Source organism: Petaurus breviceps, unplaced genomic scaffold, assembly GCF_028583685.1.
Source record: "Petaurus breviceps papuanus isolate PSGF00001 unplaced genomic scaffold, PetGlider_PUasm1.0 229, whole genome shotgun sequence".
NCBI lineage: Eukaryota > Metazoa > Chordata > Mammalia > Diprotodontia > Petauridae > Petaurus > Petaurus breviceps.
Window position 1 is genome coordinate 22455387 of NW_027185903.1, and position 13462 is coordinate 22468848.

The window sequence follows — 13462 nt, forward strand, 5'->3', positions numbered from 1 at the left end:
GTTGGTCACACCTTAACTATTATTATGCCTCAAACTTATTCTAATCCCAAGATCCTGAACCCTGAAATTTCCTTCTTCAACTACAATATCCTGTCCTTGCACCTCTCCCAGTCCATCATTCTTCCTCTATCTTGTCTCATGTGATCTATAGTCTCTTGAAGTCAATGTTTTCTTGAAATTCATTACCCCTGTTCTGACTTCACATTCTTCTTTATCCAGGCTTCACTCAGTGTTCAGTTCTCTTGATATTCCTTTTCTCTTGAATCCTTGCCTCTTTGTGTTTCCAGATTTCCTAACCTTCCAAATTCTCAGCAATAGGTAGCTTCCTCTATGTCTTCTCTGTATCTACAGCCCTTCTTGCAATTAACTGGGTACTGCTGAAAAAAAGCATAAAACAGAGATTTTATCTATTAAAGATTTATTCTTTCTTACTCAACTGGACTGTCACTGCTACAAAGCAACCTTACAATTATTATATAATTTTCCCATTAACTCCACATCATAGTCACCACATCAACTATTCCAACCTTCTCAACCCTTCTCAAGACGTCCATTGTACCATCATTCACTTTCCCTAAGCAAACGACCTTGCTTCTAACTTAAAAAAAAGATAGAGCATATTCACTGCAAGATCTAATTTCCTCCTCTCAAAAATCCTCTGCATCTTTTTTCTATCCTCTCCTCTTTCCTTTCTGTCTCAGAGTATGAAGGAGTTCTCCTCCTCAACAATACTAATCATTCTACCTGTATCCTTGATCATATCTCTTCCTATCCTTTCAGAACTTGCTCCTCTAATCTTGTCCTCTCTACCTCTCAGTCATATAATCTTTTCCTAACAGCTCCTTGTCTGCCTAGAAACTCAGGTCTCCCTTGTCATAATATAACCTCATGTCAAGGTCTTTTACATGACACAAATGCCTCCAGATATACTTCGAGAGATTTCTCATTTCTCTTATTCTTACCCTAATCTTATAGAAAATTCACTATCTACCACTACCTAGTATGTTAACACCAATTCCCCTTACAAGTATGTGATTCACAAAGCTCAAAGAATTAACTGGCTCATTTACTGGCAAAGGAAGATATATAGGGCTCCCTACAGATTTCTTGGAAAATAACAAAACCCACCCATGAAGAGCCCTTCCCAAGAGGTACAGATAGCCTCAGTCATTTATGGTAAATGCCCTAGATAGGACTCACAGCAGATGTTGCCTCTGAAGTGGTTCCTCAATAAGTGCCTTCCACTGGGGTTTTCCACAACTCTGGCAAAATTCCTTATTACTGTCCATATCACAGTTCCTGCACAGTATTACTTTGCTTACAATTCTTGCCAGATAATAGATGACATCCTCTTCTGCAAATGGCAGATAGCAGTCTATTGCCAATCCTCTTATAGCTCTCCACGGTTGCCGGTAGGTGACATTCATCACCTTTTTCTGTAGATGGTAGCCAAAAGCCAAACTGATAGCCAAACTCCTCCAGTGCATCTTATCCTAAGACCCATTGTTTAACTACAAGGAATACTCCAAAGTCTTGGGCAGAAACATTTGCCTCCCTGCATCTAGCTCTAACCCAGTGCCAAACAAGAAAACCTGCTATGGATGCCCTCCTTGTAACATAATTCTCTGCTTCACAACTGTTTGCCAATGATCAAGAACACATCATTACTGTTATCTTTTAAATTGAGTATCTGTCCCTAGTACAAAGTGGAGTCAGTTTCATGGGCTCCATCTGGCAGTACAGGATGGCAATCCATCCTACCCATATGGTCACAAAAGAGCTCTGGAAGTCGCTACCCTTTAAAGTTCCCTTGTCCCATCTATCCCTCTGTGCAATTTGGGACTATTTCTTTCAAGATCCAGGGCATCAATATATGACCTGGTGAAAGAGGAAATCACTGCCTGCATGTTATAGGACTGGAAAAATAAAAATGTATAGTTCCTTTCATATTTTCACACACCTCCCTTGAGCATGCTGTCTTTACTCCCTCTTCTTCTTCACATTCAAATTCCTAGAAAGTTATGCCTCCACTTTCTTACCAGCCACTCATTCATTCATCCCCTCCAATCTGGCTTGTATGCTTAACAAGGCTGAAACCATTTTCTCCAAAGTCGCTCTTCTTCTTACCAAATACAATTTTTTGAGCATCACCTTCCTTCTTCATATTCTGTCATTTGCGCCCATGGGTTAGCTACTTCTCTTAGCTCTTCCTTTGTCAGTTTTTTTTGGTGTTTTTTTTAAATTTTGGTTTTTTTGCTAATTCTTGTTCCACTTTCTACCCCTAACATACGAACACCACTCAGGGCTGTGTCCTGGTTTTATGTGTGTATTCGCGTGTGTGTGTACACCCATATACAATACATATTTGCATGCATATATACATGTTTTATATATTATATTATGAGTTATATAAAATATGTTACATAATATATATTATGTTTGGAGTTACATAAAATATTATTCTATAATATCATACATACATATATATTCTCACTTTACTAGTTTACACTCATGGTTCTAATTATTGCCTCTATGAAAATGATCCCCCAAAATGCTATTCCTAGCCCTTATCTCTCCTCGGAATTCCAGTCCTATAGGTTCAAGTTCTTCCTGGCTATCTACTTCCTTCTAGATGTCCCATTAGCATGTCAAATTCAGCATGTCCAAAATGAAACTTATGATCTTCCCACAAAATCTTCCCCCTCTATTTATTGTTGTTTTATTTCACTGGTTTTCTCTAATATTACCAACAACTGCACACTACCACCATTCCATGAGAGGTCTCTTGTTTTGGAGTACAACAAATAAGTAAAACCAAGAATACAATGACCTCATCTGAAAGTATATGAGATATTTCATATTTACAGTACCTCTCCCATCTTTCTATTATTTTCAGTATAACCAGGGACTCAAGTCCAGTTGTAGAAAACCTCCATCTTGGTAGAGATTAAATCTCAAATACTCCAAACCTACGTGATGGGTAAAGTTGACAAGAACTTGGGAGAAGACAGATCCTTGGTCTTATGGCTTCCAGTTTCAAGAGAGAAGACCCCTGATTCTAGATTCTCTTCAGGGAGAAGTCCCTGGAGATACAGAAAGAGACTCTGGGATAAATACAACATGTAGAGGAGCCAGACATAGGCGCCATGAGACTGGTCACTTTCCTCTCCTCAGAGAGCAGGTATCAAGCTAAAATTATAATTATAGACCCCTCTAAAAGTTGTTAGTCTAAGCTAAGGGAAATTTTAGATTCAAGCTACATTCCTGATCATTATCCCTGAATGGGGAAGGAGTGCTTTATATCCCAAGCTATATATCCAAAAGCTTGACATCCTTGTCACCAAATATCAGTAATACAAAGACCATAGTGAATTTAAACTAAATCCATTATCCAAGCTAATAGCAAAATGAAATCATAGAAGTTATACAGATGTAAATATACCAAACAAAACACAGTGAATGAGCTTTCCCACTGGGAGTGGGACCTCTCAAGTTAGCCAAGAGAGAGTCCTAGATCTAACCTAAGGAAAAATTCCCATTAAGTCCCTTGTAGGGGAAGCTGGGGATAGGGACATGACAGAGGTACTGATTCTTCTACATGTTGGCTTCTTCCCAGAGTCTCTCTCTTCCTTCAGAGACCTCTACCTGAAGATGATCTGGAGCCATGTTTATTCTCTCTTGAAGCTGGAAGCCAGAATCTTGTCCTTATGTCCACACAGGTTCAGAATTTGGGATAATCATTCTCTACCAGTGAGGAAGTCTTAGCAACTAGGCTTGAGCCCCTGGTTGCATTCCTTAATTGAAATTTATTTTCTCTCCCTCCTACCTCATGAGAGGAAGAAGAAAGAAGAAAAGCAAGTATCTTATAATAAATAGATATGGTCAAGCAAAAGAAATTTCCTCAATGGCTATACATAAATATATGGGTGTATATGTGTGTATACATATATAAATATATGTGTGTTTATGTGCATATGTATATACGTGTACATGTAATATATGTATAGAAATATTATACATATATATTCATCTCATTCCATCCCTAAAATCCATCACCCCTCTGTATTTTCTCACCAGTCCCTCAGAATCATGGACAGTCATTGCATTGACCATGGTCCTCACAGCTTTCAAAGTTGTTTGTCTTTACAGTGCTGTTGTTGTTATATAAAACATTCCCCTTGTTTCGCTTATTTCATCTGTCAATTTATGAAACTCTTCAAAATTTTTCACATTTTTATATTGATGTTATAAGGTGAATTATTCTGGTTCTCCTTACTTTACATCAGTTCATTGAAGTCATTCTATGTTGCTTTGAAATAATATTTCCTCATTTCTTATAGCATAAAATATTTCATCAGAATTTTGTTAAATTAAAATACAAACAGATCCCACTATATAGTGGCTATATAGTGACTTAGAAAATCACAATTTAACATTATGTTATATTGCATTTTTGCTTATTTTGTTAGACATTTCCCTATTACATTTAATCTGGCTCAGTCCACACTGAGGAGTTTTGCAGCCAATTGGGAACAGTGACCATGAGTTTGACACCTCTGATGTAAAACAACTTCTTCAACCATTCCTCATTAATAAGCATCCCTTAATTTCCATTTTGTTTGCCACCACAAAAAGAACTGCTATAAAAAGAAGGTAGGATTAATTAATATAATGAAAATGGAGATACTATCTAAATTATTCAGTGTCATGCCAGACTACCAAAGGATTATTTATAGAACTGAGAAAAAATAATAAAAATCATATGGAGGCCCAAGAAATGGTTAATAAGCTCTAGGGAAATAATTATTTTTAAGTGGAAAGGAAAGTATCCTGGCAGTACTATATCTCAAACTATACTACAAAGCATTCTCAAAATGATTTGGAACTAGTTAAAAATAGAGATCAATGAAACACAACATATGGAAGGAAATGTACCTAACAGCCTATGATTCAGTACATACCAAAGACTAATTATAAGGTATTCATAAATACAGACTGTTTACTATATATATATATATATATATATATATGTATGTACATATAATGTAAAATGTATGTCTAAGATTCTTATTAATAATTGGGTAGCTCATAAGAAAGATTGGGGTAAACATGAGTATGATATGAATTTTAAAAGTAAAACCAATTAGGAACAGCTAAAAAGTGTAACTTTTATACCAATGAAGTGTAAGAGGAAGAATCAATACTGAGGAATTCGATGGGTGTAGAGGCTGGTAGTTTTGGTAACCTACCTTCATTGGGAATGGGTTTAAGACAGAACAATACATATGTATTTAGAAAAGTATAAAAGTCTTCTAAATTTAGAAGAAATAAAACGGTAGGGGCATGGGGGCGGAGAGGACAAGGGAGAGATCTTTAGAGGGGAGAGTGAGGGAATAGGTAAAAGGGGGGTATAGAAGGGTGCTTAGATTTATGGGAATGGGAGGATAGGGGAGGGATCCTTGGAGGGGGGGATGTATTCTTGGAGGGGGGGAGGTAAGCAATAGGAGGGAAAGGTAGTGGGTAGAAGTAAAGTAGAGGAGGCAGGAGAGATGAGAAATAAGAGATATGCACAAATATAAAAACAAAGACCAGGAGTAGAATATGTTTGGGAAAGTACATGTCTATATATGTATGTGTATCTATAGCTATAGGGAAACATATCTAAACTTTATTGTAGCCTTCTGGGGAAGTGGGGGGAGGGGGAAAAAAGAACAAAGTAAAAAAAAAGCAGAGAACAAAAGAAAACTTAAAAAGAAGCAAAGAAAAGATGGACAATTCTCAGTACAAGGTGTATCATTTATCATACAGGCTTTCTGGAAATGAAAATGTGTTGTTACATATGTTGAATCCTCTCTTATGTTCTGCTATGCACATAGCATGCTTTTTTTTTCTTTCTTATTTGTATTTAAGTTCTACTACTTAAGTTTATGATACATTTTTGTTTCTTTTCCCTATTCTGTATTTGTGTTCTGGCATCCAAGTATAAAATAAAATTGGAAAAGAATAAAAGAAAGAAAAATAATTTAAAAAAACAACACAGGACTAAGTGACTTGCCCAGTGTAGTGCAGCTAATCAGTTTCTGAGGTCAAGTTCGAACTCGGGAAGAGAAATCTTTTTGACATCAGCTCTGGCACTCTTTCCACAGCGCCACCTAGCTGTTCAAATTTGGATTACATAAAATTAAATGTTTTTAATGGAAACAAATCTAATAAAACTAAGATTAAAAGAGAAGCAATTGAAGTGCTTGGGTGGTGCAGTGAATAGAGCACCAGTCCTGTAATCAGGAGTAACTGAGTTCAAATCTGGCCTCTTACTAGCCATGTGACCTTGGGCAAGTCACTTAACCCTAATTGCCCTGCCTTCCCCCCTCCAAAAAGCAATATATATGTGCATACTCTTTGACCCAGCAATACTGCTTCTAGGGCTGTATCCCCAAGAGATCATAACAATGGGAAAAGGAGCCACATGTACAAAAAAAATTGTAGCAGTTAACTTGTTAACATTCAAATATTTGTTAAGCACATTACCACGTACCTGGTCCATGAGCCTATCATTATGATTTCAATGTTACTGGAAAAAGTCACCAAAGGTTCAGAAAAGACAAGCTGGGGCCCTAGACAATAATCCATCACATCTGTTTCTTTCCAGTGCCTCTAATTCTCTAAGAACCCACACTCCTGGCACAATCAATCTCAGAACAACTGGATGCAAGATGGCCCAGCAGCTGAAAAGTAGGACACAGCTGGGGCCAATATTCCAGGAAACACCATCATGTTCCAAAACAGATCTAGTTCATTAGCTGTGACGCAAAACTATTGCATTAACTTTCCAAAACATTCTACAAAATACTTTTGACTATAGGTTTGCTTCCTGGGATGATCATCTCGCCAAGGAGAAGAGACTTGTCAAGAACAGAAGTCTCCAGAAATGAGTGTTTACCACAGAAACAGATTCAAGATGATTCTGGGGAGAGAGAATCCTGGCTCCAGAGTCAGTCGACTCTTGGATCTCTGACTTATTGCATGACCTTTCATAAATCGCTTCACTTAATCTATAAAATGAGAGGGTCTGTACTAAATGACCCCAAGGCCCCACCAACTCCTGATCTATACTCTACAAGTCTTCTTTCATTTCTAAATTTTGTTGATGTTGTTGTTCAGTCATGTCCATCTCAAGTTATTTAACTTTTCTGAGCCTGTTTTCTCATCTGTCAAATAAGGGGATTGATCTATTGTTGTTCAGTTGTGACCAACTCTTCATGACTCCATTTAGGGTTTTCTTGGCAAAGATACTGGAGTGGTTTGCCATTTCCTTCCATTTCAGTTAATTTTACCAATGAGGAAACTGAGGCAAACTGGGTTAAGTGACTTGCCCAGGGTTACATAGCTAATAAGTGTCTGAGGTCAAATTTGAACTCAGATCTTCCTGACTCTAGGCCTGGCACTTTATCCACTGTGCCACCTAGTTGGCCCAACAAATGCCCCATTAATTTCTAAATACTATGTTCCATTAGCAGATGGGCAATGAGAACATAAAGACAGTGATGAGGAATAATAGAATTTCTTACTATTAGGACTTCAAAAATCAAAGGAAGTCCTAGTTTTCAAGTCAATTGAGGTAATGCCTTTAACTCTACTCCTTCATTTCTGTTCCCAGAACTTGCCCCTTTGATCATCTCATCTTCAGTCTCTCTTCATCTACTGCATTTTCCCTTGCTGTCTACAAATATGCCAATGTCTCCCCCTCTTTAAAAAAATATTCCTTCACCTGACCTTTCTATACCCTCAAACTATCTTCCTCCATCTTTCCTCATTTTCACAAACTTCTAAAAAGGGAGAGGTGGGGCACTTTTTGGTTCTACTCCCTCACCTCCCACTCATTTCTCACCCTTTTGGCAATCTTTTAACTCTGCATTCCACCAACCCCGCTTTGTATTTTTTTGCCAGTCCATCCTCCCTTCCTGGAAAGTACTCCCTTCTCACCATTGCCTCTTACATTCTTTAACTTCTTTCCCCACTCATCTCAGTCACCACCCCTTATGAGAAGTTTGTCTTTATCCCCATAGTTGTTAAAGGTCTCTCCCTCCTCCAATTATATTTTGTTTTTTTTATCCCCACCTCTCCTAGTAGCTCATGAACTCTTTGAAACAAAGACTGGTTTTCATCTGGCTTCTCTCCCCAGCATGGTACTTTAGACACAGTAGACACTTCATAAGTACTTGTGAAATAAGTGAATGTGAATATACACCTTGGAGTACAACCATTGATGAGGTATGGGCTCTGGGAGCCCCCTTGAGTTCTCCTTGAATCTTTGAGGTAAAGGCTGTGGGAACCCCCCTTGAACTCTGATTAAATAATCCTATTTGATGAGGCATTTGCATGAGGCCATAAGCCTTATATTGTGGCTGGGCCCAAACCTGTTGCTAGACTTGCCATCCTTGAACTTATCAAAATATCAATCTACCCTTGAGCTGGCCTAGCACACCATTGTCTGTAGTCTCCAGGTGGCCTGCCACCCTTAATCATTCATTGACCTCATTAACTCCTCCTGAAGACCCTCCCTTTAGACCACCCCTAGATTCCTCCCACAACCTTCTGTATATAAGACCCCATCTTGTCTCCATGTGTGGGAGAGCGCCATAGAATGACCTAGCACAGGCTTATTCTGTGTCCAATACAAGCGAACTTTTAATAAACTTTACTTTTATTTGGCTGAGAGAAGATGAGCTGAATTCATTTGGCAGGACCCAGGGTGTTAGTATTTTGGGGTCTCCAGAGCAACCCTAACCCTCTTTATGGGTAACCTCTTCATTTTTATGATTTTCCTGATACCAGGCACACTCAAGCTCTTCTCCAGCCGGGACTGGAAGGTACATAAGCCTCTCTCTTTCCCTAGTACCTTGGAAGTACAGGTTTTGTTTTTGTTTTGTGTTTGTGTGTGTGTATGTTTTTTTTTGGGGGGGGCCTACATCTCAGGTCCCATTAGGTCAGACAGCTAGGAGGCTGTTTCATGCTCAGCCTGACCTCAGGATCTGGGTCCTTTGTGGTTTTGTTTTGGAGAACATGGACATGTGCTGAAGAATGGAGGACAAGGACAGATGCCCCATCCAGAACCGTAAGTCAGAGCCCATTTTTCATCAACCATGACAGACAAATCTGCATTATAACTAATGTACCATCCAAATATGAATACCTAAACATGACTGATTAGGTGATTAAAGTCCAAACAGATGAAAAACTCAATAAAACTGTTCTGGGTGAATATGTGAGCAGCATGTAGATGTGTCTTAGGAGACCTGGGTTCAAATTCAGCCTCAACTACTTATGACCCTTATGACTATATATGTAAGCCATATATAAAATATACTCATATATATATATATACAAGACCTAAATATGCAAGTCACTTTATACCTCACAGCTTCATTTTCCTCATCCATAAAGTTGGGTTAATATTTGTCCCACCTACATGGAGCAGTTGTGAGAAAAGCACTTTTGGAAAACTTGAAGGACTAGAGAAATGGGAATTACTATTCATTATGAATGACTGAGGCAGTGTGGCATAGTGAACAGAAAGCCTGGCTTCAGAATCAGCAAGACCTGGGGTGAAATTCAGCCTCTAACACATACTGCCCATGTAAACCTGAGCAGGTCACAACCTCTCAGCACCCCACAAGAAACTCTCCAAGAGGAGAAGTTGCAGAGTTGAAATGAATCTGCATTGGTTTAAGAGTTTTCTAAGCCAATGAATTCACAAAATCTAGTCCCTTCTCCTCCCAAGTAAAGACAAAGGAGTCCATGGGTCCAATGGCTATGGCCATTACACCACTGCTACTGTACCTTGATTTCTTCCTCGTATCTTCATTTGGATCAGCAACTCTTGGGGAAAACTCATATGTTTGAAGTTCAACCATAGAGGGTTGATAGTCCTAAAGTATGGTGCCCCTCTTGTGAATCAGTAGCGACCTAGTAAAAATCAAGTACTTTGGATAACCTACAGGAGGTTAGACTGATCAAAGCAAATAGTTCAAGAAATCACAGGAAAACAGAATAAAATTTTAAGTTGTGCTATATTTTAAGGCAGTAATAACTCTTTCCTGGAGCTGGATTAATGAGCTAATGAATGTAACTGAAAACTCAATAAGGTCACAATACTGCAACAAATTCCTTCTGGAAGCATCCACTGTCAAACCTTTCTCCCTTGAGCAGATATGCCCAATATTACCCCAAAGGCACCATTTCTCACATTCCATTGCTTCTCAGAAAACAAAGAGCAGTGATGCACACAAGCAATAGAGGCAGACCAAAAACAGGTCACCAAAAAATAGTTTGGAGATAAAAAGGGTAAACTGCCTTTGCTTCAAAGCTCCTCCACTTCCCCATTCATGCACTTGCCTCTTCAAGCAGTTCTCCTCTCTCTTCCTTTGAGTGCTCTGCAAAGGAAAGAGCACTATATAGAAGACTGGAGTTCAAATTCCACTTCCAGTATTTGTTATCTGTAGCACCCTGGACAAGTCCTTTCACCTCAGCTTCCTCAGATTTATGAAGAACACCAAGAAAGGAAGTCTTAGGAAAAGCACTGAAACAGCCTAGAAATCCTTCAAATGCCCTCTCTCCAAGCCTGCCAACTCAGGTTTTAAGCACGTCCTAGACCTCTATAGGCAGGCAGTTTATCAGCTGATTAGTGACTAAGATTTTTTGCCCAAGCAAGCAGATATAGCCAAGCTAGGAATATGTTGCCAACCTGAGGAGGGAAGAAGGGAGGGGGGAAGGAGAGAGAGAAAGAGAGGAAGAGAGAAAGAGAGACAGGAAGAGAGAGTATCAAGAGGATATACCTATGTAAACCACAAGGAAACATGAGAAGCAGAACCCAAAAGAAAGAAATTAGTTGAGAGCACATTGCCTTTTCCCACCATCTAAATTTCTAGACAGATATACAGTTATTTTTTTAATCTATCTTTCTAAATCCATCACTATCCTCCAATAATGCATCTACTGGTTATGTATTATATTATATTGCATGTATTGTAACACAGTTATATGTCGATTTTAAATAGAACTATTAACCAACTAAACAATTGATTGCATTCTTAAGGCAGTGTACCCCGTTTCACACATTAAATATGCTCTAAAAATGTTCAGGAAAGAAATCTTTTGCAATATAATAAATCAAAACACATTAGAAAGGCTTATTATTTAAAGAGAGATCGTGTGGGGTAGTGGACATACAGCCAATGTTACAACTAGAAAAAGTTGGGTTCAAATATAGCCTCTGACACATAGTCTTTGTAGGACTCAGGGCAAGTCACTTAATTTCTTGGTACTTCTCTGAGATTTTGCATTGGTAAAGACAGTTTCCTCATCCTGGAATTACTAATGTAATAACAGATCTATTTAAAAAATTTTTTGCAAATAGCCACCAACTTCATTTTTCATTCATGCTACACCCAGTTTCCCCATATCACATTTACTTAAAGAAAAGTACAGCTAGGGAATACTTAAAATATAAAATTACATTCATAGGCTGCTATAAACATCATTTCATAAAATCAAAATAAGTATTTGTCTATGGCTAAATAACCATAAATACATTTCTGTGGTAGTAAGTGAGTACAACAACAAACCCCCTAAACTATCTATAATTCCATAAGAAGTTATCTTTATAGGAATTTGGCATTAGTTCCTACAGCTATGAAATATTCCTATTCAGCACTCACCCCTACACAAGAATTATTCAGCTGATTTATGTTTATGGATAGATATATAAGAAATGCATCTGTCTCTATAGCTTAGAAGAGGGGGAGGAAAAATAAAATTTACAAAAACAAACTGACAAAACTAAAAGTTGCAATAACGTAACACTTCAACTCTGTTCTCAGATTACACAGAATTCCATAAGAACAGAAATCATTCATTTCCAAGTTCAAACTCCTTGCCCCCCCCCAAAAAAAAATTGTAAATACTTTTTTTTTGTGAATAAAGAGGAGAAAGAAATGTTAAGTCAAAAGCAGGAACTGGTCCATTTGCATTATGTAGGGTGCTCTCAGGAATGAATGTAGATGTGCAGTGAGCACATGCTAGAGACAGGGTGATGAAAACACCGATTTGGTGCTCATTTCTCGTCTCAATCTGCTCTCGGGTTGGTTTGAACGAACCTGCACAATAACAGAAGTTACACCCGGCCATCCCACAAACCCAGCAACAGTTCTGTTACTCTCATTTCTTCTGCTTAAGCTCCAAATCCCAGCCACATTCTCTTTTCTGCATCTGGTTCTGTGTGCATATGTTTAACATACTTTTTACAGAGTTTTTAAAACAAAGCTGGTGGGTTAGCATTCAACTTAGGCAACTTTAGGGCTGTTAGAAATGTAAATGATTTTTAAAGGCATCCACAGTGTTCTCCTCATCACCTTTAAAAATAGTCACATTGGGGAAAGCATTCCATTTTTGCTCTCATAATTTTGCATTTCTCAGTGCATTCTGCTTAGCCTCCCTGCCTAGTTCTGTTTCCCTGAAGGATACTGCTGGCTCACTGTTTCAAAGGAGCAAAAGAATCCTTTGCTGATAGAAACGGTTCTTTCCCTCTACCTCTGATTTCATACCGGTACTCGGAACAGTTCTATAGCTTCAGCCCTGCCACTCTCCCTAAGAACAGGGTTCGAGCATTCACAAATGTGTTTAAGAAACATATCCAAAATACAGTTGACAGTGACTTAAATCTCACGGAACTACATTAACTCTATTAGGTTTTGGTCACTCTACCACTCATGCTGCAGCTAATACAACCTGGGAGAAGGGGAGTTAGAAGCAGATAACGAATCATCTGCTAGTTCACTATTTCTAATTACAGGCACTCCCGCTCAGGACACATAATTAATGTACTGAGTTGAAAAAAAAAGTCAGAATTACTCACACAGTCTTGAAGATACTATGTCAGCTATTTGAGACAGAAACATCCAAGTCAGTGAGTGTTTAGTCCCCAACTAAGAATACATGTGCACAAAGTCAGGAGCTAACAGGCCCTCTAGGTTCCTGCCACTTATAGGAATCATACTCCTGGGTGCCGGGCCATAATTTATGAAACTGAGCTCCAGCCTCAGCCAATCACTTAGCTGCCTATAACAAGTCTAACTGGCTCAGAGGAGCTAGCTGTGCCGCAATAAAACCACATGGAGGAGATATCCCACCCGATAATCTGTTTATCTGGGCTCAATTTCTGGCAGGGAGGCCAAAGAGAAATCCTAACTTCATTGTCTTCAGGGAGGGAGGGCAGATGACCTGCGTCACTAACACTTGAGCACCTGGGAGGAAGCTGACTCCTGGGCTTTGGGATGCCCATCCTACCCCCAGCTAACCACTACTGGAGACCAAAAGGCAGTCACAGAGGAAGAAAAATAAAAATCATGGAGGGAAGGAAGAAAGAAAGAAAGAAAGAAAGAAAGAAAGAAAGAAAGAAAGAAAG

The 13462-nt window shown here is 38.7% G+C and overlaps 1 protein-coding gene across 6 annotated transcripts in view; it reads right to left on the reverse strand.

Moving 5' to 3' along the window:
• PDE4D (phosphodiesterase 4D) overlaps positions 1–13120 on the reverse strand; it is a 1918796-nt gene extending 1905676 nt beyond the window's left edge. For 4 of the 6 annotated variants that reach the window (XM_069096357.1, XM_069096351.1, XM_069096355.1 and 1 more), the window contains exon 1: positions 12914–13120. The gene's annotated coding sequence lies outside the window, so the exon portion shown is untranslated. Of the gene's footprint in view, positions 1–12909 lie in introns of all 6 variants that reach the window. The other 2 variants (XM_069096352.1, XM_069096354.1) reach the window with 1 other exon arrangement.
• Positions 13121–13462: the final 342 nt, after the last annotated feature.